The 27,055-nt window shown below is 37.4% G+C and overlaps 1 long non-coding RNA gene across 1 annotated transcript; it reads left to right on the forward strand.

Moving 5' to 3' along the window:
• The first annotated feature begins 463 nt into the window (after positions 1-463).
• On the forward strand, positions 464-24,224 carry LOC142353176 (uncharacterized). The gene is made up of 4 exons (XR_012761029.1): positions 464-1,058; positions 1,250-1,347; positions 2,205-2,377; positions 24,126-24,224. It is a non-coding gene; the product is annotated as an uncharacterized LOC142353176 (long non-coding RNA).
• The last annotated feature ends 2,831 nt before the right edge of the window (positions 24,225-27,055 follow it).

The following is a 27,055-nucleotide window of genomic DNA, read 5'->3' on the forward strand; positions in this document are numbered from 1 at the left end:
TCGCGAAATTAAAATTATATCACCTCCATTATTGTTTATTAAGAAGGCCACACGGAGTAATAGTAAGGGTTTCGGGGAGCGCAGATAATTGGGGCGGGGGAAGAGAGGGGGGAATGTTATGCACCCCCCTAAATACAGAGCACTTTTCGGATCTATTCTATTTTGCCCCCCCCCCCCCCCCCAGCTTAGTGAGCATAAATCTTTTATAACCCCCAGGCGCATGTGCTATTTTGTTACATAGTAACGTGCTATATAACAACGTATAATTTGTAACTGGGGGGTCATAAAGACACTGGGGGGGGGGGGGGAGTAGTACAAAAAGCTGACAGGGGTCTCAACGGGTGGGGGGACACTATGTATTAAGATTGGAATGCATAAAGTGTCCCCCCTAGGGGGGACACTTTTGGGACATTTTCTGCAACGCAAATTTTTTTGTAAGTTTACAACGCCCCCCGGCATTCCCCCTAATTTTTGATTTTATTCAATTCTTTGGTGCTTTATTCGGCTAGTTCATTCATCGGTGCTATAAACTAGTTCAAAATCTTTGCAACTTTTGCTAACTTTCCCGCCATAATTACTCAGTCGTGCTAGACAAAGTGACGCCATTACTCTTTGCTTTCTCGGTGCTAAACAAAAGAACTATGGCAATTACCACGCTATACTGGCTGAGCTATAAAAGCATACGTATATTAAAGCTTCCCGTAGCCTAACTTTTACTTAATTTTACATTAGAATTTCTGGATTTATCTCGATTTTTCTGGAAACCCCCTACTTCAGAAAACTTAATTTTCGGCAGATGAAAGAGGGGGTAAGGGGGATCAAAGCTGTGACAATTTTACGATGTTTTGATTTAAAAAACTGAAGTCCTGCTGTTGCAAAAAAACCCTGATTGAATATTTCAAGACAGGTTTAATTATTTTTCAGTTTAGTTCCCCGAAGTTCACTCGTTAATATCACCGTGATTAGTTATAATTCGATAATCAATTTGGTTATAAACTGCTTTCAACTATAACTCAGTGTAGTAAATTTCGTACGACAATCCACCTGGAGTAGAAACCGTACAGTTTGGCAAGCCCCATCAACTAGTTTTTTTTCTTCTACAATTTAGACATTGTAAAACACTGAATTTGAAAGTTTCAAAACCGTTAAATTTGAAAAAGGGAAAGAATCTCTAATTATTATTGGACGGATTTCAGTTGAAGTAATAATTTTAAAAACATTGTTTTGATTAAAGCTTGCCAATTTGTAGTTAGCGGTTTTGTCTGTCATCTGGAAACAATTTGGGATACTCTACAACTTTGCAAACGGTCATTTGTCTTCACGGAGTTGTAATTATTAGTACTCTGAGTAAGCACCTTACAATATCTGGTTATTAAAGTGTTCTCATAAAGCACAAATGGAAAAAGTTATTTAGGACTTTCAGTTGTTGAACATCTTGTTGTTAAAAGTTTTTAATCTTTGTAGCCCCCCTTGAAAGTGTATATTGAAAGCGGAAACCCTCGAGCGCTTTTGTAATACAAAATGTTTTGCTGAATAGGGGGGGCAATTAAAGGTGGACTTTTAAATATGAGTTAATTGTTAATGAGCCAACAGAAAAACTCTCAAATCTTTAGGGATAAAATGAGGTTTCAGATCAAATTGAATACTTGAAGAGCATTGTGATTAGTGACAGCACAAAATGGAAAAAACTTCTACTAACAACCAGCGTGAGTGTTCATTGAATCCTAATTTTTGCTTTCAAAAATTTGATGTTCATTTTTGGTGATATGGAATGAAATTAGTTCAGGGTAGAAGTTTTAGCCTCTGCTTGTCGGTGTAACAAAAAAACCTTTAAGTTTTGCTAAAAGTGACCGATAGGTATCATTTCCCCAGATGCAAATGTTTTATCAATAGTTGCTTTTTCACTTTTTTTCTTTGAATTACACCCGTACGTAATTGTGCTTGTTCTTTTAGAGCTGCTTAGATAACCTTTGCAATTTTTGTCAAATAATTGCTGTCAATATTGGAATGTGGATGAATCACTTTGCACATTGAAAAAATAGGACTATTGGTTTTGATTTCACATAGCCTCCTGCGGTTTTGTTGAGAATACGCAGGCGTTTTAGAGAACTCTTAAATGTTTTAATAAGCAAGCTGTTTCTTTTATTTGGTGGAGTTCTCGTTGAATCTCGAAAGGGAGTAGATTAACTTAAAAAGTTTTTTAGGTGTAATCAAAAATCTCCACCAAATCAAACTTTGCTTCAACAGAAGAACGATTATTGATTTGAATATCTGCCATTGTGGAAAGTGTAGGAATCCACGAATTTTTGATATTCAAGATCGCATTGTCCAAGAGGGTGTCAACGGACAACTACACATCACCCTGCGCAACATTTGAGTAAGAAAAATCTTTTTTAGTGGACCGGATTATTGGGTAGGAACTTTTTTTTCAAAAAATCCGGGCCTTTTATCTGATTTTTATTGGGTGTAAAACAATAATAAGAGAAACCCTGCATGTATGGCAGCGGAAAAGCTGACTTAGTAGGTTCTCTGCGACACAAATTTTGTTGCAAAAACGAATTTTGATACAGTCTGATATGTGCAGGAAGAACTGTGCTCTGTCACACGCTGTGGCAGTTCAACCCCTCCTGGTACGTTGGACTACACCTTTCACTTTCTCACGCTTCACGCGTGCACCATCACAAACTCTCACTATACACAAGAAATTTCTAGCCCAAAAAGGGGGGACGGTACAAATTTCACTTTTAAAAAAAGCCAATTGGTCCATATAAGCCCGACTGCCTGTGTTTTTTGGACAATATAGGTACAAATACAGGATGAGACAAGAGTTTTTAGTTTTGTTTTGGTTCTTCAGTCCTCTTCGCTATTACTTTCTATGATTCTTGCTCGTCTTCTCTATTTGGTAGGTGGTTGATCTTGCAGATTTTGTTGTTCAATTGTTATTGGGAGGTTGGCTGGCGGTTGTTCGTCAATTGTGATTTGAGGTTGGAGGCTGCTATCTGAATCTTCTATCGCTTGACTTAGAATAAATCCATCGCAAGCAGCGTCCGTAGAAGAACCACTGTCCGAAAACTCTGACAAATTGTCAAAATCTACCAAATTTTCGTTCAATTCATCCTCGCTATAAATTCGCTGGTGAAAACCTGGGTCGGGAATTGAGTCAAAACTTGTGTTTAGAATGCTATTAGTTTGTGGAATGTTTGCTGACTGTTGTGTTTGGTGCTTGTTTTTCTGCTGGTTTTTATTTTTTACCGGTTGCGAGCTATCCTGGGCCTGCTGCGAGCTATCCTGGGCCTGCTGCGAGCTATCCTGGGCCTGCTGAGAACTATCCTGGTCCTGCTGCGAGCTATCCTGGGCCTGCTGCGAGCTATCCTGGGCCTGCTGCGAGCTATCCTGGGCCTGCTGCGAGCTATCCTGGGCCTGCTGCGAGCTATCCTGGGCCTGCAGCGAGCTATCCTGGGCCTGCTGCCCGCTTTCTTGCTCGCTTTCGCTAAAATCATCCAGGCCCCAATCAGGTTCATTCACTATTGCCCGGAAAAACATGTCTTCTTTTATTGCACTGTGACCATAGGGCAGCGTTGAAAATTGGTCAATCAAGATGAAACGTTTGTCATCGTAGCCTGACAGCGACTTCTTGTTGACAACAATCGTGTGAAGCCTGTGGTTGCTGGATGCTATTCGGGTGTTGAGCAAACGCACCACCTCACCCCCCAAGAGAGTTCTTTTGTACAGCTCATGTGTCATATTGCGGCGTGCATCTTTTGTGACTCCTTTTGCTGACTGCTTAGCGGGACCTGAAAAACAACTTGTTTTGTTTCCAATTCATTCTGGTCTTCCTGCCTGCAGTAAAAAATTTAGTTCTATGTTAACGTCTAGCATATGCTTGCTTTTGTTGAATGTCTTTGTATGTATGGTGCAGTAGTGGTAGTGAAAAAGACTTATACTTACCTTCGGCGAGCTTGATAGAATACAGCTTAGGCTTCAGTCCACAGAACTCTGCAATTGGCTTGCTTCCCATCTCATCTTTGAATTTCAACGTGACACGGGCATTCTCCCTGCTGTACAATGGGTGTTGAGATGGGAAGTTTGAAAAATCAAACTGTTCAGCGACCGACTTTTTCCGCTGTAGTTCCGCAAAAAGTCTCTCGAGCGCATTTCGTACACAAAAGAGTCTGTGTCTGAATAAAGCAAATTACAATCAAAGTTTTTCTTCATGACTTTGTAGTGGAACTCGAACATGAACTTCTTCGCCAAGTCCAATATACAGGCACCTACTATTGTTGGCTTTCTCCCAAAGTATTTCCGATTGCTGAAGACATACAGTAACAAGATCTTCAGTAATGATCTGCGACGACTGATACTCGGGCTTTTCTGTCCACTTCAAAGTTTCTTCTTCAGTGCGGGTCAACTTGACTTTCAAACGGTTGCGTTTACCCTCACAGGTTTTTCCAAACGATGAGTTGACCATCATTTTGAAAAAATCCTCTTCAAATTTATTCTTCGCCTGCTTTCGTTTTTCCGTATTCAGTTTCACGTAGGGGGCCAACCACTTTTCTTGTCTGAATGATAGCACTCGATGAAGCTGAGTTACTACCAATCCCAATTCAACATAGAGTTTCAGCGTTTGATAGTGCAGTGTATAGTTCTGTTTATCAAAAAGCGTCTGAATGAGCTTTTTAACCTGAGGAGGTTTTTTGATTTGCATCTCTTCTAATAAATCGTTTTGATATTCACTCAGCCAGCATTCATTTATTGCTTCTTTTTTGGGTGCCAATGGAAAATCTGAGTGAAGGTCATGCAAGCTATCTGGATAACTGAAATCTACTTCAACAATATATCCTATTTCATCATCGTCCGGTGTTTTCAAGATTCGATTCAATATTTCTTGTGCATTTGCATCGGTCCATTCGCTCTTGTCAAATAATTCAAACTCACGAAGAGGAAGCGGGAACTTTTCCTTGATTCCACCGTAGAGGTTATTTGCATCAATCATTACAATGAACGAAGAAATATTCTTCGGCTTGTAGTCCGGCAGAAACTTATTGTTTGCCCTACAAAGTCGCTTGCTGTATACTGAGCTCACACCTCCTCTTATCCAGCTCTCCACCATATCGAGATGTTCTCTCTCTGTAAGAAGATGGAGTTCGGGGTTGCAGATTTTCAGCATGGCATCACCTGACAAGTTAGATGCCGTGTAGTTTTGACAACAATTCAGTCCATATGTCTCATAGCATACCTTCCGGAAGCATAGAACTACAGCAGCGAGAAGAAAAACATCTGTTTTCAAGTACAAGTTGTAGTACTCCCCAATGTTCTGACACTTGAATAAATTGAATACTTCAACTGCCCTTGCGTATTCATCTTTAGTTACTGTGACTTCATACTGCTGCAAACTATTTGACCACAAAGTGCGTGGAGGAAGCTGAGGCTCCTGCAGTTTTTCGAAATTGTCTATATAGCAATAAGGGAACGAACCCTTTTGTTTCAACAGTTTGACTGATGACTCGGGCCAATTTTTGAAATGATGTTCAAGCATGTTGAATTGGTCTGCTGGCAGGTTCTGCACCAACCTGTCAAGTGAAGTGTTCATGAATTTAAATGAGTCCAGAAGTCTGATGTATTCATATTGACTGGTCCACACACCTTTTTTGTTTTGAGTTGTTTTGATGTGAACTCCTATTTGCAACGAGATGAATTTTTCGCTTGTGCTGGGTACAATCGAAATTGTGTTCCTCTTATTTATGTTCTGTAGTGCCAGTACTACATGGTGAAGATCATAATTTGCTAAGTTGTGGGCGAAGAGGGGAGTGTAGTTGAGAGTTCTGCGTTTCAAGTTACACTGTGCGTAAGCCCATCCCAAAAATTTTCCAGTGAAATGACAATGGTCTAGTACGGTTGGATCTTGAGCGCTTTTGTTCAATTCGGTGTCACATATCCAACACAAGGTAGCGTCTTGCTTGGGTGTTGTTACTTCACCGGAAAAGTTTTTGTGTTGTTGCTTCACATCATATATCCTTAGCAATTCTTTCAAGTGTCTTGACAAAACCTTTCATCACATTCCGTCCGCTTTTTATATCAAAGAAGAAAGGTTTTTTTTGATCCAGGGCAACAAAAAGTAGAGCGTAGCTACATGGTTTGTGCTCTTCCAGCGCTTTCGTTTCTGAGTTTTCCTGACTACTGCCAGCAACGGGTTCAATAATTGACTCGAGATCAAAAAAACCAACAATTGGGGCAAACCACCGGGCTTGAACATTTTTGAATTCAAAGTTTCGCTGCTCAGTTTTTAGCATTCTTATTATTGCCTGAGTGTTCTGATGACAAATTTGTTCATGCTTTTCATGTCTACCTAGTGAAGTACTGAGGTGGAAACAATTGCGGCATAAATGATTGTCTGCGCGCTGAATTATCTGCTTGTACTTGTGAATTAGTCCTTTGATGTTGGTGATAAGGACATAGTGATACATTGTGCCATCACTTAGCAAGAGCAGATCAAAGTCGAAGCTGAAATTTTGATTTTTTGAAATGCGAAACGGTATCAACTTGTTGTTCGAGTGTCTGAAAACATTGACACGAACATTGTTCAGCTGCTCAAATTTTTCCATTTGATGGAAAGCCATTGGCATCATAAATGTTCCAACCGGTTGTTTTGCTCTGGGGTTTTCCGGTCCATACATTATTGGGTTTGTTTTCTGTCGCCAGGATGTGTTGTTAGAAAATAGTTTGGGTCCAATGGTGTTATGGTATTGAGCGGTGTAGCAGTAGAGGAAGCATTTCTCATCCTGTCGATTGCGAATGTTAAGCAGACACCTACATCTAGCCAGGTCACCTGGAAGTGCTAAAAAGGATGATGCAGCGATCGGTTTTGTTCGGACAAACCGTATTTCTACATTGTCAATTCCATCTACTGTCCACCCGCTTCCATACGAAGCGAAGTTGTTCAATTCGAGAAGTATTTGTTCAACCATTCCAGAGAAACACGGTTTGCTCAATCCTGTGAAGTCAACGCGTTGCATTTTTGAGTTGGCAAAAATTTTTATCCGGTCTGGTTGACTGTTTTCGCTTTCATCGCCTGAGGGCTTAATCAGTTCTATCTTTGCACTGAATTGTAGTTTTTGTGCATGAGTTTGGGTGTTGAGTTGAACAATATTTTCAATCTCATCGCGCTTGCTCCTCATAAAACTTAGCAAGTCTATTTCATGTTGACTCACTGGTATGTCGTAGGTTCTCAGCACTCCACTGAATGCTTGTTCGGTGTGAAGAATGCCACAATTCCGATTGTTTTCTACGTCAGCGTTCCATACTGGTAGTCCATGATTATTGTTCATATGATCCATGTATTTGAGGTTCTCGGCAAAGAACTTGTTGCAATATAGACAATAACGGGGGCGGTTTGAATTGTGATGTTGTTCCATATGTGCCTCGAGCTCTACGACTTTTTCATGAGCAAATGCGCACTCATCGCACGTGAATAAGTTTGTTTGTACATATTGTTTATGTACTGCCTGCATGTGCCGACGTAGGCTGCGTTTATCTGATAGCTTTTTCTGACAAACAGTACTTTTTTCAGAATTCATTGTAGCGTTTCGAAAAGCAAGAAATATAAGACAGTAAGATAGCGAATGCTGGAGAAAAAATTTTTGTCGAAATTTTTGTGAGTGTTTTGCAGAACAAATATGAAGAAAAGTTTAGATGAATTGATTTAAAAGTAAAGGCAAAAAGCAAATGAGAAAAATCTTGGGTTGGTTGGTCCACATTTTTACATCTCTCTCATCCAATCAGAGTTCGCGTCTTTTTTGTTTACTTTTAGAACTGAAAGCTACTGTTCCACAAACAATGGTTGAGAGCAGCAAGTCTCCCAGACTGTTGTGTCAATAACACAATTCATTTGTCTACCTGTTTGTCTAGTTTCTGTTGATTCAGCGTAGGCGATCAGTTTTACTACTTGTTTGTCTACCCAAGTTTTTCTCATTTTTGATACCGCATACTAGCAACTTGTGAGAATTGTTTATTGATTGTTTGTCATGATATCAAAAAATCCAAGCTTCAACTGGTTCTATTATTATAGCCCGGTCTACTTTTGCATATTTGTTTATAGCAATGCTTCACATAGTTATTTGCTCAACGTCTGAGATTTTTAACAACAGCTAATTCCTACAAATTTTTATGTTAAATCTTGTTTTTAGATGAATCATGAGATAAATTTAAATTAATAACTGGTTTCCAGATACAAACACACAGTTTTCATGTAAGAAAAGGGAACAACAACAAATACAAACTTCGATTTCTACAATAAGTTTGAAGAATGGTTTTTTTCGTGTTTTAGAGTCGAGATAACTTGATCGCCTTCTTGACAGGGGCATAACATTGATCCAATGGTGGTGTTTCATCAATGCTGACATCATCAAAAAAATTGTTGGAGAGCAACGGGAGGCTTTTTTCCGGGGTTGTTGTTTCTTCACTTGGCAACTGAGATTGATCGAAATTCCAAAAATTTGATACTTGCTCAACTTCTTCTAGCTGTCCCAGTTGATTCTCCCAAACTTCAATGCAATCACGATCGTAGTCCGCAAAAAGTTTTTTTGTTCGTTTTGCCAATTTTTTCACATCTTGCTTTTTTGTTTGAATTGGAGTAATACAATAAGTTTGAAGAATGGTTTTTTTCGTGTTTTAGAGTCGAGATAACTTGATCGCCTTCTTGACAGGGGCATAACATTGATCCAATGGTGGTGTTTCATCAATGCTGACATCATCGAAAAAATTGTTGGAGAGCAACGGGAGGCTTTTTTCCGGGGTTGTTGTTTCTTCACTTGGCAACTGAGATTGATCGAAATTCCAAAAATTTGATATTTGCTCAACTTCTTCTAGCTGTCCCAGTTGATTCTCCCAAACTTCAATGCAATCATGATCGTAGTCCGCAAAAATTTTTTTGTTCGTTTTGCCAATTTTTTCACATCTTGCTTTTTTGTTTGAATTGGAGTAATACATCCATAATATCGATGGGCATATGGAGACTCTTCTTGTCTGAACGATTTTTCTGGCGTTCTTGTAAGCTGAAATAAATCGTTCTGTTTGGTATATTCGCGAATTGGCTCAATGTAATTCACTGGAATAACAAAGCTGTTTTTCGTGTGCCACAATTCTGTCTTGTCATCAAAGCTTTCTTTCACAAGGACAATATTTTTGAAGTTGTGACACATTCGCACAAGAGTTCGAGTGTCTCGCTCACTCGTTTTAGCAATTTCTAAATATTCAGCAGCCATATTGCAAGTGATGAATAAACAATTGCGATGGTCTTCTCTACTAATTGTCAGGATTTAAACAGTAAGAAAGCAAAAAGTTTTCTTTCGAAAGAGAATTTTATGAAGACAGCAGAGCCAAGTACCAATTCCAGAAACAACAGAAATGAAAGTTTGTGTTCAGTAAGTATGCAACTGAAAGGAAAAGCAGGTTCAAAGTTGGAAGCAATTTCTAGAGAAAAGTTTTGTAACAAAATACTCTAGCACTAATGTAAAAAGATGCCAAAGAACTGAAGAGTTTTCACAAATCTGATCTTGAACAATGAGAAAGAGCAATGGCGGAAAGAGTGAAAAAATGTTGCTGATCGATTTGTTTATTTGACTTGGCCATCTCATCATTATTCCGTCATGTCTATAAATAGAATTACGTCATATTGACTTAAGCTGAACGGGGGTGCTCTCGGGAAATATAAATAGACTCCAGGAGGCGAGCTAGTTTATCCATTGCTAATGAAAATTTGTCAGTTTTTAGATTTAAAGGTCGGGACTTGTAAAACTGTTTTCTGCTATGGCCTTTATTATGCTTGGCCCGGCGATGTTGCATTAGTGAATGGAAATTTTTAAATTGCCTTGGACAATTGTGACATTGAATGGTTCTTGATTCAGCAGGGTATATTTTCTCCGATCTTTTGAATTTCATATTTCGTATAAACATCAGAGCTGATATAGAGGAGTATAAATTTGTTTACACGCTAGGGTGGGTGGATTTGTTTGTTCAGCTGTTATCTTGTCTAGACATGTTGGCGTGGGTTTTTAAATTGGTCACATTCCAATAAACGGTAATGTATTAGTCATTTATCATTTCAGATTACTTTGATACAGTTTGTCTCAATATATGCAGCATTATGAGTAATGTTTTATCTAAGGATGCTGAGTACAGCGAATTTCATTTGGATCTCTCGCTCAATGAAAAACTGCTTGTTAGGGCTGCTGTTAAGACTTATCATACCACTGGCACCTACTTATCCTTGAAATTGTTCAAACGTGATAGTGAACAGGTCGATTGGGATTTCAATCAAAAAATTACACTTTCAGCGCGAGAGTTCCGGTTGATATGTCAGAACACTGAAAAACTAGAACAAATGCTTGATCAACCAGTTGGCTTGATCGATTCACTTCTAAAACCAGATTCAACTGATGACTCAAAACGTCCAGAAAAACGGGCCGGCAAAACACCGACTCAGCGCCAAAAGAAGATACCAAAAACGTCTGTAAAAGTCGATGAGGATTCGGGATAATTTCTATTATACCTTTTGCTTCCTGTCATTGTTTATGCTTTCAACGTTTGTTCATTAGCCTTTTCTTTTTTGTTATGGTTGAGGCAATGTATGAAAACAGTCCTGAATATTTCAAGAAATTCCAAAAACGTTTCAAGTACAATATTTGTGAGACTGAACCAAAACTAGAAAATACAACAATTGAAAATTATGCGTATGGTTATCATTCATCTGCAACAGTTATCGAAGGTTGTACAATTGGCTCCAATCAATATCATGTTATGTATGAATTTGGTTCGCAAGATGATAATATATTCGATTCTCTTTATGTACCTGCAGTGATACCGTGTCTCGTTGACTGTTTCAAATTACCTATTCAGCCTACGCAAAAAAACTTTGTTAAACGTGGTGCAATAATTTCACGACTACATGTTGCTGTAGAGTACCTTTCAAAATCAACTTCGGCAGTTACCAAGAACAACCAGAAACAACTTCCAGCACCCTTGAGTGAGGCTACAGCGAAATCTATTAGTACTTTTGCGGCCAACAAACGTTCTTCTACAGTCCCTGATGTAACTTTGAAACGATTTTGCCAGCTTATGCTAAGTGAACACTCCTCAACTCTTTATCAGATAATGGATATTCTGCTTAGTGGCCACGGAAGTTTTGTGCGAGAAACCTCAAACTCTTTCATAACCTTTCAGCTTTGTAGAAATTGATATTCAAAAAGTGTTGTTGTTTGAAAATTAAATTTAATATTACTTCATATGTTTTACAAAAGCTAGCAACTCTAATTCATTTACATCAGGTATAAATGAAAATTTCAAACTATAAAAATAATGAACAATATATATGCAAAATAAACCACAAAGCTGGGAGTGTAAGGATTGCAATGGAGACTGAATGTCTCTTCTATGTTCCATGATATCCATCATTATCTCCAAGTCTTCACACTGTTGTAAACGGTTGAAAATATCCTTGTAGGTAGTCAAGGGTAGAGCCAATGGATCTGCAAAATATATTATTGGGTATGCATATCGTTTAGCTAGCACTACCCAGTGGGTACCAATAGAGTTGGATCGTGATGCATTAACAATAATAAATGTGTTGGTCTGCAAATTCAGAGGATAATTATCAGCAGCATAAACCCCTCTGAATTTGAATTTGAGATGTTTACACTTTTTCACTTGATGATGAATTTGGTCTTCGTCCATTGGTATGTGATCATGGGAAGAGCGTTTTTAGATGCGTTTCTTGCAGAGTCAATGTAGATTGTAGATGCTTTTTCCCCAAGAAAAAATATTTTAACATTATGAGCTAACGCTGCATCAAACTTGAGTTCGACAGACAATGATGAATTTGTGAGCTCTGGATGAATAAAGTCATGAGTTGCCTCTTGAGTGCTGGTCAGATCAAATACCATTATATAATGGTTTGCGAACTCACTTAGAGGTATTCCGTGGCCATTTTCTACATAAGCTAATGCACTCATTGAATTGTAGTACAACCTCTTGTTGTCAGTTGTTGACATTGGAGTTCCAGCGGTGGCAAAACCATTTCGATGAATGGTTATCTCTCTTAAACCAAATTTTTGATAATGGAATGGATTAGCGGTGTTGGTACCGATGAATGCTGTACCAACGCATAATGCAACAATGGCTCTTCTGATTGGCTCTTTAGTGAAAATATCCTCATGTTTCCAGCTTTGTTGGCCTGTCGTAGCCAGGAATGTTTTGGTAATGACTTCATTGTATCGGTAAATTGCCGGAGTTTTCAATAATGTCTTTTCGATTGCACCTACAACATTATCTGACACCGTCATCTTCCTGATAAATAAATTAGCCTCATCTATTTTAACCTTGTAGTGTTTCGCTGCGTCTTCGCTGATGACGGCAAAGTCATCTTGAGATCTTCTCATTGAAATGCGGAGCGTAACTCCACTAACCAAATGTTTCTCACACGAAAAGAAATCAACCGCCAACTTTCCATATAACGTTATACGTGCGGATTGTTGCACTGTTCTTTTTCTTATATCTGATATTGCTGCTGGAATAGTGCCCGGGTTTTCCTCATACTCGTAACCCTGACATTTTAGCCAGGTTTTCTTGGCGTCTGTACCGTGAGAGAATTCAGTTTCTATGAAACTTTTGTGTGCATAGTGTCCATTAGCTGTTGAAATTTTGATACCATTTGCAGAAATAGTACAGTCGGCGAAAAGTGAATGAAGGATATTATTAGCAAAATATGGAAGATCACAGGCATTTGCGTCACCAGCTGTGTAGCGCAAATCCGTTCCATCTGTTTGAAGTATTCGACACTTGATCTCCAGGTAAATTTTTTGCAAGTCTATAAAATTATTGCGATCACCAACAACTTCAAATTCCAATGAGGATCCTGAAGTCCAATAAAGCGGTCCTGTTTTTTGCTCGAATGATTGATCAAATGTTACAAGCAAAGGTGGTTTTTCAAATAAGTCTAAAGAACTGTGAGTGGCTTCTGATGGTATTACAATATTAGTTCGCATTTTTCACTCGCGAGAAAAAATCCAGACGACTCCTTTTTGGACGGGGTTTTCCAGAAATGATTCTTCTGGTTGAGATTTTTTGTTTTTGGTTTGAGCGAGGTCTCGTGTATTGTCGTCTTTTTCGTCTAATTATTTTACGACCTGATGCAATACGTGATTGAAGAGATCCACCTATTTGTTTGCGAGCTGTTTTGGCTACTGTACTTTTCAGTGCTTGTTTTGCTGACTTTCTTTTGGTTGCAACTTCTACTAATTCTGGTGCTCCCTGAACCAATAAATCACGACCAATTTTTTTTGCTGCAGGCCAGAGAAATTTCCGTGCTAATGGCAGAGCAACTCTTCCAATACCTGCAGCAAGGGCTCCAAAACCGCTGCCTCTCTGTCTATAGTGTCCGGAAAAATGCGGCATTGATTGAGATGCTTGATTGCTGTAGTATGCCTCCATATCAAATAATTTTTTGAAATTTTAAACTGACTATAACTTTTCCGGTTCCAGTAAAAGGAGTTAGTTTTCCAGTTTCGTTTCCCAACTCTACCTGGATGTTCTGAATGTTGTTTGATAATATTGGCTTGTAATCCAAATTTGTGTAGGACTTGTGGTGTATGGGTGTCACTGTGTTTATGCTACCGTTTCTCAAACGTCTTTCAGACTCAATGATTTTTATTACCGGAGCTCTCACATCACCAACGTTCTGATGTTCAATTATATCAATGTATACAAATATTAGCTGTGATCCGCAAGTTATATCAACTGGAAAATCTCCAACATGTCTGTTCAAAGAGTTGCCTGCATTTTTTGACTTGTAACCAATATGAATAAAACCATGATGTGAAGTGTCTTTCGTTCCATTAAAACCAAGAATACTAGGTACTTCTTCATCTTCGAATGACAAACCTTCGTTAGGTCCAAATTTCAAAACTAACTTTTGCGTTACAGTGTCAAAATCATAGTCAAAGTTTTTCAATTGAGCGATTCGAAAAATTTCTTCCAGAAGCTCTTCTGAACTGTTGTATATACCTTTGCGAATTCTTCGAAGTTGTCCGGTGCGGTTATGTGAAGCATCAAGTTCAGTGCCAGAACTGACATACGCAACTATTTCGGCTGAGTTTACATTATTGATGTTTGATGGAAAGGATATTGAAGCAAGGGCAACTTGCCAATCTCCATCTAACTGCATTGGTTGGGCTAGTTGATTTCGAAACTTGGCCATAGTATTATTCGTAAAAATTCCCATTGACGCATTCGATATCTAATCAATAGTAAATTCTTTATGAATACTCATGTTTAGTCTTCGACAGGAAGAACGTTTACTTGGACTAATTCTGGTTCATAAAATTAACCTTCAATTGTAACGTTGTTTGCATCTATAAGGTTGTATGTTGGTGGACTGAGGGTGGCAACCTTGAATACTGTGAAGACTTCGTGTGTATAATTTTGTTTATAACCTTTTCTAAAAATTTCGTCTGGCTTTGCAATCCGAACCAGGTCTTCTTCTTCGTATTTTGGTCTGTACTTTTTTGTGCTAATTGCTAGGGATATTAGAAAGGGTTCATGTTTTTTGAAAGTTGAATTAGGTGCAAGTTGGGTAACACGATTAACACGACTGTTTATAGTATCTACAAATTGGGGCAATTCCTTAATATATGTCCAAGTCCAATTTTCCTCCAAGTATTTCTGAATAATGTTTTTGAGCGACCGAATATTCCTCTCAGCAAATGCCGACTTGGTTTCGTTTTCGGTTGTATATAAATGAATCTCCTTCTTTTCACAAATTTTTTTTGAATTCACCTTTAAACTCGGATCCCTTGTCTGTCCAAACCCTTTCTGGTTTTTTCTGCTTTATCATTTTTTTAACGCTTCAACAGCGTCTTTTGCACATAAAGCTTTCATTGGTTGCACTCGTAGGTATCGCGATAAAACATCAACAGCCACCAGTAAGTATTTGACTCCATTGTTGTGTTGGGCAATTTTATCCATATACGCCACATCGACAGACCAGATTTCGTTTATTCTGTATGCAACAGCTTTTAGTCTCGGAAAAGTTTTTCTGAATTGTCTGTATTTTGTGTATGGGGCTTTCGACTGAAGGTATTGAACCACTTTGGATCTTGGTAAACCACTGGCTTTCTTCAAGTTAGCAATGCTACCAAAAGCTGCAGTACCTTTTGTGTATAGTTTGTTCAATTGTTTAACGTGAGAGGAAGTAATTTGTCCACGAGCTAGACGGTTGGATTTCGTCTTTTGCATCTTCAAAGCTTCCTACATCGTCGCCAGAAGCTTTTGATTCTTCCGTTCTCGCGACTCCTGATTCTTCGTTTTCTGGTTCATCTTCAAACAACTGTAACGATAGTAACTGTAACAACTGTAACAACTGTAACAACTGTAACAACTGTAACTGTAGTGATAAGGCAAGAAATTTTTTTGCTGTAACAAACAACTGTAACAACTGTAACAACTGTAACTGTAGTGATAAGGCAAGAAATTTTTTTGCGTATGTAATACAAGTTAATTGTGAACTGATATCTAGAAAAGTCAGGACTTTGTAATAGTCAAGTGAAAGCTTAGATGTTGTTTGTTGTAGATCGTAAAGAAAATCTGCGACAAGAATTCCCGTGCTTGACTTATTAACCACTAGTCTTGATGTCTCATCCAGCGATAGCGATTCTGACTCTTCTACTTTTTCCAATATTATGCTCGCTTTTTCAAACTTTTTTCTGTCAAGGTGTTTAATATCTCTCAAAACTCGCTCCCTGATTTCAGTTGAAATTTTTGTATCAATTTTGTCATCTCTAGTCTCATTCAACTCATCTTTGACATTCTCCAAAATATTATCTGTCTGCTGTTGCGTGTCTTGTTGCGTGGTAAAAGGTGCTGGTGGAGACTTGATTCTTTGCAACAGTGATATTTGTTTTGCTTTCTCTCGGACATTTTTATTTTTGAGAAGTTGAGCAATTTGAGGTTGTTCATTCGCATACATTTGACGAGGAATCAGCACAAACTCTTCAGTGTGCATTTTGCTCCAGAAAAGCAATACAAGGTAACGCAATCAGTTTAATTAGACGGATTCCAGAATCTGATCAAAAAATTTTGATTCTCTCACGTTTTTCAACTCGCCTGTCTGCAAGTTTACGTAGTCGTTTCTCGAATTTTTTTAATTCTACTTTATTAATTGGTACAACTCCAGAGAGTACGTTCATCACACAGTCACTCAAAAACCAAATGAGATTGCCCTGATGTAAGGTTTTTATTTGAGCTGTGTTCTCATTCCTGTTATTTGCCCATTGCTTGAGCATAAGAAAATGTTTCTTTTTCATTTGTAATTGTTGTAATGACTGCCTCAGGGGACGAAATGTAAAAAATAGAAGGATGCGGTCCAATAAGTTGCGATGAAAAGCGTAAACCCTGGCTGGTTTTTGGGTCGAGATCAATCATCAAATGTCCAAAGGGCTCTGCAGTTGCTAGTTTTTATGCTTCTTTTATCAATTGGAGACAATTCAACTGTTTTTCAAGATACTCATTTTGTTGAATGTCACGAAGCGACTTGAATAGTATTATGTGTGTTGTATTCAGATCAATAGTTCTGGACCATTTGCTTTGATGGAACAAATTATGCTTGATGTATATAACATGTAATTTGCGATGACGTCCTGAGGTGGCTATTTTTACAAATTCTTTGTCGTTGAAGATTTCTTCACATGAATCGTCATAGATAAGCAGACAGTGCGATAGGTTTTTTGTTATATCAAAGCCTTAGTATTTTAGAAACTCAATTCCTGGTATAACTCGTTGCATATCTTTGAAAAGCGGTTGGAACTCTTTGTAGAAATAATAAATTTTCTCAAAACGTGGATAAAAGGTCGAGCCTTTTAGCATTCGAAACAAGAGTTCTGTTTTACCACAACCATTTGGTCGTACAATTGACATGAATACTCTGTCATGTGTAAGAATAACTTTGTTCATAATTTGGGATTAGGTAATATGTAACCAACTAGACTTGATAAGAGAGCAATCCAAATTGATTTCTCTTCACAGCTTTCTGATAATAGAAAGAGCATAGAGAAGCAAAGAATGATCATTAAAACAACGATACTCACTTGAACAAAAAATATTACTTCGGACCTTGGCACTGTTGAATTTGAACAACAACGCCATGGGGGCCTCTCCTTGTTGTTTACATCAAAGACTAAGTTGCTGATACCGGCGTCAGCCTCGTCTCTTTGACTCATTGGAGAAAAATAATTAATTGAAAAGTGAATTGAATCAAGAATGATATAGAATGTTAAATTTTTGAATTATTCACTGGGCAACTGTTTCATGTACCAGAACTCAAACAAATTGAAACCTTTAATATGACTTTTTATTTCTAGTTTATAACAAACAGTTTATGAGTCATTTTCTTTGAACGATGGTTGACTGAAGACTTTTTCAACTTCGGGGTGTTCCAAGACATATAACCGCAGCTCATTCGGCATCTCTTTTAGTGATAGCTCACGTTCTGGTGGTGTTTTCGTCAATCTAAATTGAGGAACTTTTTTGTCCGCCCATTGCTTCCAACGTGGGATTCGCTGCTCTTTGGGGGACTGCATAGGCTTCTGGTTTGCTTTGATCATAGCCATAATTGAACTGATTCCGATGTTCTCGAGCTCTCTGCTTATTTTTTACGTACAACTGGAAGTGATAGAAATTATCTATCACGGGCAGGAAAGCTCTAAAGCTGTCTAGCTCGTCGGGAGAAAGAATTAATGGTTGCAAAATAACGTTTTGCTGCTGTGCTACAAAGCGAATTGTAACGAGGTTGTTGTGCAGCGTTTGGCTTATTGTTGAGATAGTTCGCTCGGTTCTGGTGATCACTTGAAAAATTATTCTGTATTGGTGGAGAGGGATCCTGAACTCTGTTGAATATTACAATAGGTTGATCGTCAAGTGGAGTCAAGCAAGTGAATATCTTCAAGTTGTCTGACAGATAGGTTGTTAAAGTTGATGTGTCTTCTCTGTGCATCACCTTGTGTCCACTGTGAGAATATTCGTGCTTTACGTTCCGCGCAGTGATTTGATAATTGATTGTTTGTTGAACGAAAATTTGAATGAAGATAACAGGGGGTACTTGTGCTTCTGATATTATCTCTGAGACTCGGGGACAATTTAGATCCTCCAGATTATAAACAGTTTTATGTAAAAGCTTACTGAGGAGCTCACACTTTTCAATGCCTTTGGCAAAAAAAATTTTCCGGGTGAATCGGAAACTGAAACTCAGACAGATTGTTTTCAAATCACAGTAAGGTATATCACCTTCGTCCCAATCAAGACCGTGTAGATTATTGGTCAGCCAAATAACAGTTTGTCTATCGTGTGCGGGTAAATCAGCGAATTTAAGTGGGGGTTTGAAAAATATTGTATCGTTGTAACTGGAACACAAACTGAGCTCTTTCATAATGAATCCAAGTGACTTGAGTTTGAAACCTTCGAGATCGAGGACAATTATATTTGTGGTTTTGCTGCCAAAATTCTCTAGCATTCCAATTCACGAAACAAATGTGAATGAAAAATTTTCACTGATAGAATGAACAATATTCCTGTCAAGTGGCCAAAAAGACAATTGTTTACTGATGAGTAACGGAAAGCGTAAACATATCCAGGGCCTTTATTTCTGCAATCTTTTATAAATCCAGCGGCGTCATGCAATGCAGCATGAAGATGTAGCACTTTGCTTCGTTTCAGTAAAGGATCTAGTCTTGAATTATCAATTCCAATAAAACCACCATAGGGTCTGAATTTAAGTGCTATTTCTCCGTCAACTTCTGGATCTAACAAAGAACAAGCAGCTACGAAATATAACTGTCGATAAGATATTTGCGTATAATTTATGTTACCTCTCAGTGATAAAACTTTTTCGTGAATGAGCTTGATGTCTTTTGTTCCTATTGTGTTCATTATTTACTGTTTACTGAACGTGAGCGTTTAGAGTTTTTGTTTATAAATCTTTCAATTCTGATTGGTTGTTAACTCGAATAAGAAATGCAGCACTGCGATTGGTCTAATTAATTCGGAAAGTTTTGTGACCTTGAACATGTTTGGGCATGATCCAATAACTCTCTACTTAATATATCATTAATCATTTTATACATCTTCTAACAGGTTAGTTGTTTTACTGTTGTTTTCGCCAATTTATGTATGCATTTATGGACATAAGTGATTATGACCATAATTGTGTACATACTTACGTGAGATCATGTTTCCTTGTACAACTCTGGCGTTTTTATCAATGTGTATGTATGTATGTATGTATGTATTTATGTATGTATGTATGTATGTATGTGTGTATATATGTTTGTATGTATGCATGTATGTATGTATGTGTGTATGTATATATGTATGTATGTATGTATGTATGTATAAATGTATGTATGTATGTATTTATATATACATGCTTGCATATATACATACATACATACATACATACATACATACATACATACATACATACATACATACATACATACATACATACATACATACATACATACATACATACATTCATATATACATACATATATACATACATAAATATATACATACAATACATGCATACATGGTATACATATTTACAACACAAACATATATACAATACATACATATATACAATACATACATACAAACAAACATACATACATACATACATACATACATACATATATACACACATACAGACATACATACAAATATACATACATAAATACATACAATACATGCATACATGGTATACATATATACAATACATACATATACACAATACATACATATATACAATACATACATACATACATATATACATACATAAATACATACATACATACATTACATGCATACATGGTATACATATGTACAAAACATACACATACACAATACATACATATATACAATACATACATACATACATACATACATACATACATACATACATACATACATACATACATATATAGATACATACATACATACATACACACACATACATAGATGTGTGTGCAAAAAAACTTCCATTTCTGGTCAAAAACAGGAAAGACACTTTTTGCATTGTGTTCGAAAAGGAAGTGTCCCATCCCGTTGTAATTTTACAGAAAAATTTGCGTTGCAGAAAATGTCCCAAAAGTGTCCCCCCTAGGGTGGACAATTTATGCATTCCAATCTTAATACATAGTGTCCCCCCGTTGAGACCCCTGTCAGCTTTTTATACTACTGGGGGGGGGGGCGAAACAGAATAGATCCCACTTTTCATTTCATAGTAAATCATTAGAACAAATACTTCACGTTAGAACAAATTTGTGGTCTTTCCCATTTTAGCCCCCCATGAAATTATAGACCCCATTATCTGACCACTAGAGGGGGGGACTATAATGGGGAAAGACACCAAATTTGCCTGCAAATACCACCATTGTCCGCTGCCCCATGTTTTAAGATTAGACTTCACAGGGCTTCGAGGACAACAGTGCTAGTAAGGGCAGGATTTTAAATTTGCTCAAAACTGGGAACAATCGTCACTGATATCCGCGATAGCAGAATTTGACGACAAGGCAGAAACGACAAGCGACGGATCTGTTTAACTATTATCCACAATTTTGGTCACTAACATCCGCGGTAATGTAACTATATTCCGCTCAGGGCTTCTAAAACTGATCAAAGAATAGAAAGTGGGATATAATTGGTTCTTTTTCCCAAATTGAACTGAGGGTATTTTTTGTTTTAAAATGTCGAAGTTCTGAACATAATTTGCACGTTCAAAACTTAACTTAACGCTGGCTGTACTTAAAGTGAGGGATAATTAACTGTTTAATCCGTCAAGGTGTCTGAAACTCATTGAAGGAGAAAAAGTGGGATATAATTAGTACTTCTTATCAAAATGAAGTGAGGGGTAGTTATAATTTTATTTCGTGAAAGTTTTTAATGTAAATTAAAGGTTAACTGGGCAGTGACAACGATACCCCTTCTCACAAAGTGCGGACCTAGATGACATAAAAAAGTGAATCTCCGTGATCAGTGAAGAAATATTGTAAGGATTTTCATTATTTTAAATTCATAGTTGTCCACAATTTATCAATTTTTCTCCCACGCAAGAAGATTTGGCAATACGTTGTCACTCATGTTCGTAAAGACGGCAACATTGACTAGTAGGATGGGCTGCGTAATGAAAATGTTTCAGTAGAACGTAAAAAATGTATAATTATCCATAATAGAAAAATTATTTACGTTTTTATGTTGATTTTTTTTGACATTCACAACAAAGAACAAAACATGCACTAACTTCCCAATAAAAATAATTTAACGTAAAAAAGCAAACCACTGCTAATGTCATTTTTTCACCCACGTCTCCAACACTACCCAGCCCGCGCTTCTTGACAAGTATTGACAAATGTTTTCATCAACTACTGTTGTTGCAGTAAATAAGCTTGTCCAGCTATCAATTCAGCCGATATGGAAAGTGGTTCGAAACCGCAGGACAAAATTGTTTCAACTCTTTCTCAGGCCGGTTTTGACATTTGGAAAAGGACGTCTAGTAACGCCACACTCGTGGAACGACTACCTGCAAACTTTCGAGAAACACCCGATGAGATGACTTTGTGGGTCAAATGGAGCCCAAATCCGGGTTCACGTCAGTTTTGTAGCAAAACTTGACTAAAAGGAGCCATCAATTGAACAAGAAATAATGTGAGAAAACACCCGTTTTTCATTCATTGAGTTGGCTTTCTCCTACATTAAAACAATTCAAATCAATAGTGCAATTGCTGTGGATGGTTCGACTAGGTTGGGACGATGCTTTGGTGAGTATCATCTGAACTGGAGCTTCACGTGTTCTGCGACGCATCAACAACAACCTATGCCGCAGTTGTTTATTGACGAAAAAATTTCAACGACTCCATTCAAACGAAGATGCTGACAGCAAAGACAAGAGTTTGAACTTGTGGTTAGCCCGATTGGAGCTCTGCGTAGCCCCTCTTGAAGCTAATTTGGTAAAAGCAGTGATATCAGCTCTGAACGACCAGCGCTTTCGAAAACCAAAAGTGTACGCTTGGAAAGATTTGACGGTAACACGTGCCTGGCTACAAGAAGTTCCGCGAAGGTGGAAAACTTTAGTTGTCAACAGTGTTGAAAAATTTCAATATATCATTTCAGCCAGCAATGGGGTTTTGTAACGACAGAGGAGAACCCAGCCGACTGCGCGTCACGAGGGATATCAGCCACAAATCTAACAGGACATAGTCTCTGATGGTATGGCTCTCAAGGGTTACAGAAAACGGACAAATGGCCAAAAAATAGATCAACCGAGGGACAGCAGCCGGCGAATAGCAAAGAAATGGAAGAAGAGCAGGCTGAAACGGAGAGGAATATAACAATATTGACAACTCACGAGAACAATTCAAAACTTCAACTATTTCAAAGGACATCATCATTTGAAAATTGATTCGAATTTTTCTTACATCAGAGAATTCATTCAAATCGCCAAACAGCAGAAACAGATACCGTCTACCAGAAAAACACAACCAAAGCCATCGGACAACAAAGGAAACTAAAAGGGATCTACTAAAAACCCATCAAGGAAGGAAAACCAGCAGAATATCACAAAAGCTTCGCCGGGATCAGACAATAACCTTCATTTGTTTCATCTGCTCAGCTCTACGTGGTGAGACTGAAGGTACGGTAGATAAGCTTAGCAGGGTTAAAGCAAGTAAGTCTGACAAGGTTCAAATTGGTAATGATGGTAAACTTAAGGAAGGTAAGGTTCAGGTAAGTAAGGTTGAGTTTGGAAAAGCTACGGTAGGTAATTTGGACACCTCAGAATTCTTCGACACGTCTGAAAAGTTAGGTACAAATGGAAAAGGTACCGACGCAGAAAGAATTTTTTAACGAACAAGTGTTTTTAAACTTTCTCCCTTCTATGACCCAGAGAACAAGGTTATTTTCGTGGGCGCGCCACTAGCTAATTCCCCATACAGCATTGACATAAAGTTTCCCATCCTTGTTTCCAAAAAATCACCGACCACCGAACTTCTAATCAGAGAAGCGCATTCAAGGAATTTTCATGGAGGACCACAATTAACATTGTTTGAACTTCGTCAAACTGTTTGGATTCCCGGAGGACTTTCAATTCTGAAGAAGTTAATTTACAGGTGCAAACATTGCATCCGACTGGACGCCTTGGCAATACTTCAACAGCGGCCAAAGTGGCACGACAACAAGCCCCAAAATTTTGTCAACAACATTGTTATCATCATGGAAGACAATACTCCACCATTGTTTAAGCTACTTGCAAGGACAACTAAATTATTTGTCGGAACTGACCATACAAAGCGAGTTGTGCAGGTCAAGACACAAACAGGTCTCTACATTCCACCAGTTAGCCGACTTGTTTTATTACAGAAAGCGGGACACGACAATAACATACAGGAATCAAAGATAACAAATGACCCAATGGACAAGGAGTGACAAGAAGCGACATCAAAGGAATCAAAAATTAATACAAATCATCCCTGAAAACGAACACAATTTGCAATTATATCCACAAACAATATTTTTAGTTTTTTCATACATTCACCTCCATGAACGCAGCAAGAGTAATCACGCCAACGACGACGACGATGACATTTATTTCATTTGCTTCGGACAACAGTAATTTTGCAAATCTCCGTTTTTTTTTCAAGGCCAAACCTAAGTGCAACTAAAACATCGACTTCGTTTGAACCCGTGATATGTTGCAGTAAAAAAGCTTGACCAGCCAGCTTTTCAGATGACTTCTTCAAAAAATGTAACAAGAATTTACAACGTGATTTGAACTAAGAAATCGTAATTTCATCTGATTTTATCACAAAACAATTGTTACCTTTTGAGCTTGAGCTCTTCTTAAGCAAAAAGCTTATAAGTTTCTCAGGCGTCTAAAGCAAGTTTGTTTCATAAAAAATAAGTGTTGCACCGCAACAACTGTCTAGCATTTGAAGTTAATCTATTAGTCAAATGTTGATTCATAGTTAATCGCTAACCGATTCACTCGAGATTTAGTTTTTCTTATTTTCAGTATTTCAGTTCTGACGTTTTAGAGCAACATTCTGATCAAGTATTTGCACCGGCAATCGTCGTAAATTAGGATAATCAACGAATATGTGGCTGTAAGCAAACCGCGAAACCAGCAATCACCCTTGTCAATTCAACATTTCTGGGAGAATGCGACTAAAGATGCAAAAATACAAAGAGACTGATGAATATTGATCTTCGAAAATGAAATGTTTATTTCTACAGCAAATATGGAGGGCGATGGACAGTTGCGAAAAGCTCAATTTAAAATTTCCGAAAAAATTTTCGGAAAATATACTTTGAATTTTTTGAGATTGTTGCCAATGTTATTGCAACCTTCAAGATTATTCAAAAAAACCGCCAAAATTGTAACAACTTTGACTCTTTTGTCCAGTAACTTGAAACTTAGACGTGCTCTTTAAACAATTGATTAGACTAGAGATATGTTTTAAAACAGAGATGATAAGCCGTGAAGGTATTGTGATCAAATACCGATTTCTTTGCCATGATTAAAGTTTTGACAAAATTTCCTTCTATTGGAAGCTCGTAATCAGTGATACTGATTAGCAACACTTGTGTGTGAAATTTGTTGAATACTTCACACACCCAGGTCAAGGGTTGTAACTGCAATTGTGAGTATTTACTCTACATGAACATGTCTGTGTTATAGTTTTATGTATTGGTAAATAGTTGCAAAGTGTATAAGAAAGTCTTATCTACACAGACTCGAACACAACAGTTTTCAGTTTTATTATGTTGATATGTATACTAACTTTATAATGTATACAATAGCAAGAAGTTTTTAACCAGTTTTGTTTAGTATAGACTGTGTTATTTCAATCGCCTAAAGCTCCCAAGCTTTCACTTTCTGTGTAATTTTGAGATCTTTCTTAACTATGGACATACCCAGAGGTCACATTTGTTTTCCATTAAACTGCATTAGTTCATGCTTTATGTGGGGTAATATTATCCATATATAAACTTTATTACCTACGCAATAAAGCAGTTTAAGTGAGGGTCACGTGTTTTATCTTACATTTTGACAAAATCGCCAAGTTTTATAAACTAGACTTACATTCAAATTCAAATCAGAAGCTTACATGTTTACCACGCTTCTGATTTATAAACTAGAAGTTTTATAAACTAGAAGTTTACCAAGAGCGCTCTTATCAGTAGCAAGCCTTTCAAGTGTTGTTTGTTTTGTGTGTTAAAGGTAATTGTAAATAAAGTAATTTCCGAAAATTCTTTCAAAACAGGTAGTACACAATTCAAGTACACAATTCTTGAAAATGCCATTTACAGCTGATAAGGACGCAGAGTTTGGAGACGTGTATTTTAAAATCTCTAGAACAAAGAAAAGATTGATACGTGCAATAGTGAAGTCTTATGAAAATACGGGTGCATATGCATTTCTCAAGCTGTTTAAAAAAGTTGACAAAGAGTATGAACTTCAACAACGAATTACTCTAATTTTAGATGAATTTTGAGTTTTTTTTCACAAAGGTCAACAAAAATACGGTCTGCTGCTGTAGGTACAGCTACTGAAAACAATCATGCTAACAAAGCGCCAGCAGCCAAACGACGTAAATTTAAAAAAGACGACGAGAACAACAATTCAGACTAATTATAATATCTTAGAAAATGGTGGAAGCAATGTATGAGCGTTCTACGGGTTTCTTCAAACAGTTTCAGAAAAACTTTAAATATTTAATATCGGAAGAATCACTTAATTTTTCTGGTCTCACGAACTTCGCCTTTTGCATGCATTTTGAGAGTATCCACTGTGACTATAACACTACTAATCATTACCATGTGCAAATCGACGTGTCGGAGTTCTCAGCTGACTTTCTCAAACAAACAAAACCGTGTTCAGTTCCGTGTCTTTTTACAACTTTCAAATATCTGTTCTCATCTTCGGATATACTGGAGGCAAAGGGAGATGCTTTCAAAAACTCTTGCTGGCAGTGGAGTACAACAAAAGCAATTCCAACGGATTCTCAAAAACAGACACTACTGCTTCCGTACAAAAGCGTTTGCCAATGTTTACAAAAATTGTCACAAACAACTTTCAACAACCAGATTACTTACAACGAAACTTTGCAGGACACAAATATTGGAAGTAAATGCATCGAAGCAGAAAAATCAACCAATTCAAACTGATTAACTAACAACAGAAACTCTACAAGGATTTCAATCGATTCTCTCTGGACCGCATGTTGGTGCTTTTTGTCAAATAATGGATATTTTTATTAGTGGATATGGAAATTTAGAAATTGATTCTGATGTTCTGTGTGTTCGTTTCCTTTGTGAAGAAAAAAAATTGAAAAAAAATTATTTTCAATATATGTTAGTAAAATTAGAACATTATATGAAGCGCAAAACGAGGCAAATCAATATCACTCATTTTTACAAGTTTTTGTCCACTGAAAAGAATATGAGTAAAATAAATACAAAATAAGCCACACAAAATTGAGTTTTGTTTCTGTATAGGTTGGTTTCTCAGTAACTCATATACGGTATTAACATCAAAGTTTGCGGCAATTCTGCTCTGCAAGTGTTTGTATGACGATAGAGTTTGGCGTAAGGGATCTGCAAAAATAATTTTCAATCTTTTTGGCGGAGAAGAATCCAATGGGTTCCAATTGATGCAGAATTTGAAATGTTGACTATAATGAGGCTGTTGCCGGTTAAATTGGTTGGAAAAATATCAGTCGCATAAACTCCACAAATTTTGTATTTTAGTTCCGAACATCTCTGAATGAGAGAGTTCAAATTGTCTTCGTCCTTTAGTCTGTTAAAATATGATTTTTTGAAACTCTCCGCGCCGAATCAATATAAATGGTACTTGTTTCTTCCCCAAAAATGAATACTTCTACATTGTGAGCTAAGGCAGCAGAAAACTTAAGTTCAATTGACACAGAACAATTTGTAAGTTCAGGGTGGATAAAATCAAGAG

Source organism: Convolutriloba macropyga, chromosome 14 (assembly GCF_964194025.1).
Source record: "Convolutriloba macropyga chromosome 14, txConMacr16.3, whole genome shotgun sequence".
Taxonomy (NCBI): Eukaryota; Metazoa; Xenacoelomorpha; order Acoela; family Convolutidae; genus Convolutriloba; species Convolutriloba macropyga.